This window comes from Dromiciops gliroides, chromosome 4 (genome assembly GCF_019393635.1).
Source record: "Dromiciops gliroides isolate mDroGli1 chromosome 4, mDroGli1.pri, whole genome shotgun sequence".
NCBI classification, from domain to species: domain Eukaryota; kingdom Metazoa; phylum Chordata; class Mammalia; order Microbiotheria; family Microbiotheriidae; genus Dromiciops; species Dromiciops gliroides.
In genome coordinates, this window is record NC_057864.1 from 38,599,602 (window position 1) to 38,604,059 (window position 4,458).

The following is a 4,458-nucleotide window of genomic DNA, read 5'->3' on the forward strand; positions in this document are numbered from 1 at the left end:
ATCAACATTGTGTGTTGATCAACTGTGATGGACTAGATTCTTCTCACCAATGCAATGGTACAGGAGAGTTCCAGGGGACTCATGATAGAAGGGGATCTCCAAATCCAGAAAAAAAGAACTGTGGAGTATAGATGCTGATTGAACAACACTATGTCTTTTGTTTTTGGTACTGTTTTGAGGTTTTTCCTCATTGCTCTGATTCTTCTCTTATAACATGACTAATGCAGAAATATGTTTGATGTTATTATACATACATATAGATAGATAGATAGATAGAGATATAGATATATAACACCTATATCAGATTACCGGCTGTCTCGGGGAGGGGGGGAGGGAGGGGAGGGAGGGAGAAAAATCTGAAATTGGAAAGCTTGTATAAACAAATGTTGAGAACTATCTTTACATGTAACTGGAAAAAATACTTTTATCAGAAAAAAAAGAAGTTGTAGGTTGAGTTACAACACTGTATCCATGACTAAGTAGACAGTGGGACAGTTAAATATTACCTTGAACTCCTGGGTAAATAATACAATTTAATGAGTCCTTTAGATCCAGGATTGTGAAAGGAGGTTGGAAAGTGGTTAAGCTAGTTCAGACCCTATCCCGACTTTGCATTTTCTTTTATGCCAAAGGATTAGGATGTAAACTCTGAAGGCAAAGATCACCACTTTCCCCCACCTTTGTATCCCCAGGGTCTAAGATAGTCTTATACATATCATATGTTCATAAAATGTTTCTTTAATTGAATGAAAAGACAAATATTCAATGCTCCATCTTTCTCTCCTAGGGAGATGTCCTCTCCTCGAAAACTAGATTCTTTCAACAGAATGTCACAGTTTTCTCCTCCCTCAGTTTTGTATTAAAACTGATATTTGAAGAACCTTTGGACCTTCCTCTTGGTTTCAAGGTACAGAGTAAGATAGTGGCCTCTGAGATCCTTTCCAGTTCTACATTCATGGTCCCCCAAAGAAGCAGCTTCCTTCCATTACACACATGTGCACCATGTTCAAATTCCCTGACTTCTAGTTGACTGTCTTGTTTTTCCTTAATGCTACATCCAATGGGTAAGAAGACTGCTTTGGTCTGGGGCTCAAGCCTAGCATTTCCACAAGACTCTACTCAATGGCAGAAAGAATGATTAGTTATTCTGGGAATTGGACAAGTCTAAAAAATAGAGGAAGGGACCAGGTTATGAAGGGCTTTAAAGTCAAAAGAGGATTTTATATTTGATCCTGGAAGAAACAGGGCATCACCGGAGTTTACTGAATGGGGGAGGGCAGAGGGTTGTGGGACATGGTCATACCTGAGCTTTAAAAAGATAAAAATAAAAATGGGAGAAAACTCTTGTTTTCAAAGGACTTATGATCAGAAATATGTTGCTTTTCCTGTACATGTGAAGTGAGGGGAAGTACTAGAATTGAAGGGATGAAGGAAGGCTTACTGTAGAAGACAAGGTTTAGCTCAGTGTTAGAAGAGTCCAAGAAAGCATGTTCTCTGTCACATGACCAACAGGATGGGGGACTAGCTATTTTCTCCAATCCTCACAAGTTTTCAAATTCCTCCAAATAAGGAATTCCTCACTGGAGATAGAATAATGTCAGCTCTCTCCATGAACTAGAACACTAAGAACCCAAACAAAGTTAAATCTCAGTGAACTAATGGCAGAGAAGGCCAATCTTCCCTAACGTCTAAAGAACACTCACTCAGCCTGCTCTCCCACACTGCCCAAACCTGCAGAAGACAACCCAAACTTGCAAGAGAAGCCATCTTCACACCCCAGCTTCCAGTGCCCAAAGATGCCAATTCTAAAGAGCAGATGTTTGACCAGGCTCTGATAGTAGCAGGGTAGCACTCTGAGCCATGGACCTGAGAACTGAGGAACAGAGTAAATGGAACTGAGTTCCATTCCACCCAGTTCCATGTGTGGAACTGGGTGGCATTCAGATGAGCCTGAAGGAAAGAACCAGGTCCAGTTCTTCTGGCCCCCCACCCCAAGTCACTTACTGCAGATACCTAGGATGGTGAATTGTGCATTGCCTCATCATTGGTCTCTCATCACCAACTGAGTATTAATGTCCATCTCAAACTGGATGTCCCATAGACATCTTGTACTCATCCTGTCTAAAACTGAACTCATTATCTTTCCCACAAATCCTGTCCTCTTCAAAATTTCCCTATTGCCATTGAGGACACCACCATTCTGCCAGTCACCCAGGATCACAATATAGGTATCATTCTTGAATACTTACTCTCATTAACCCCCATATCTAATTTATTGTCAAGGCACCCAGGAGACTGTTGGCCTACTTCCTATAACCTTGGACTTCCATATTATAGATGGATGAGAAGTCTTCTTTCATCTAAGGCTGCTTTAGGTAATTAGTCACAAAAAGGTAAGGATGAAACAGGGAGAGCAGTTTTCCATAGCCCCAAGTATGCACACCTCCAAGGCAGAGAGAAAGAGGTCCCGATTTCTGAAGGCAGGGCAAAGAGGGACAAAACTTCAGCAATCCAGAGAGAGAAGAGATATTTATCAAATTAAAAGCCTTCCTTGTCTGGAGGATTTACTTTGGGAAAGACCTCATATTTTTCTCTCAGAGTCAGATATTCTATTATATTAATTTCCCTCGCTAATCAGATAACATTTATAGTAATAATAATAACAATAGTGTTTCAGACTTGTAAAACACTTTAAAAATATTTCATTTCATCCTCACCAAGGATGTAGGAACTATTATTACCCCTCCATTTTACAGCTGAGGAAACTGAAGTAGACACTAGCATTTAGCAGAGTCTAGGACATTGTAGATGCTTAATAAATGTTTATTGACTCACTGACTGGTTGGCAGAGGTGAAGTGGCTTGCCCAGAGTCACACAGCTGGTTATTGTGGTCTTCCTGACTCCAGGCTCAACATTCCATCCATTGGGATATTTGGCTGGCCCTGCACTATAAAGTGGGAGAAGGGCATCTCCATACCAAAGACAGTGTCTTATTTAAGTTTATTCTAAGCCAGTCCAGCAATTCAAGCTTAAAGATTCAAAATTCATGAAGAGACATCTAGGGATCATAAAATACAAGTAGCAACTTTACTTAAAAAGTCAAAATAAACCACTCCCTTTTTCAAAACCAATAAAGCAAGATTAGGCAGGACTTTCTTGGAATGGCTGGAACCAATCAGCTAACTTCCTGACCTCAGTTTTCATTTAGCTCACAGAAACAGGAAATCAAGTGATTTAAGAAAAGCAAGGGAAATTCAGTCTACAGGTATAAGACAAGAAAAAAAAATCAAATAATTCCTAATTGAATAGGCATTGCGTAAGAAAAGGCAATGAGGAAACACAATTATCATTCTTTGCAGGTATAATGGTATATTTAGAGAACCCTAGAGAATCAGCTAAAAAATTAGCTTAAACAATGAACAACTTAAGCCAAGTTGCAGGACATTATCTAAATCCACATAAATTACCTTCATTTCTTTATACTACCAACAAAACCCAGTATGAAGAGATAGAAAGAAAAATTCCATTGGAAATAATGGCAGCCACAAGCTTCTGAACTAGGCCTTGTCCCCTCCCTGAGCCATTCCTTCAAGTGGTAATGCCAACTTTTCATTCATCCTGAACCACAGGCAAGCTGGTTCCAGGATGTCCAACTGAGCAATCTGCAGGGAAGGCAGTCATGCTGAAGGAGGGTACCCAACCTCAGGTCCTCAACTGAACACTGGTCTTCATAAGCACAGTCCACATAAAGATCTGCTAGAGCCATTATTCCCCCCCTCCCCACCATGCATGATATACTTACTGTGGGTCTTGTGCTGCTCATGCCCACACACATTTATATTACCCAGAGAATATTCATCCCTGGGACTTCCTTTCATGTGCCCCTAACTTAATGAGCACTTTCCAAGGTATGTATGTATGTATGTATGTAATACATGTGCATACATGTATGCATGCATTGCATGTGTATATACAAGCAAAAACATATATACACAATACTGTTATGTATAAAATCTAACTGTTATGACTAAAAATCTAATGTGTGGTCACCTTAAATTAGAAGCTTATAACACCAGTCTTGGGGCATTAATCATCTATTAAAGTATTTAAAAGTTAGCAAAAGAGAGAGGAAGAATATGTGGAGTTCAGAAAGAAGAAGCCCAGCTACCCTGGCCCTGCAGCCACCACCGAGACCTCCAGCCAAAAGAAGGATTCCCTGTTCTCCTAGAATGGAAGCTCCCTGTGGTACTGCAAGAGGGGCTGTCCCCATGCACAGCTCCAAGTTAATTGGCTGGTAGCATTGATTTACATGACTTACATGCAGTTCTATGAATAGATGTAACGGTTTTATGAATAGGTGTAACTTCCAGATGCTAGTCACATGCTTTCTCCTCAGGGGGGCATTACCCTGGTTCTTACAATACTTTCTCAGCAGTGGGGTGGCACCCTGATTTTCA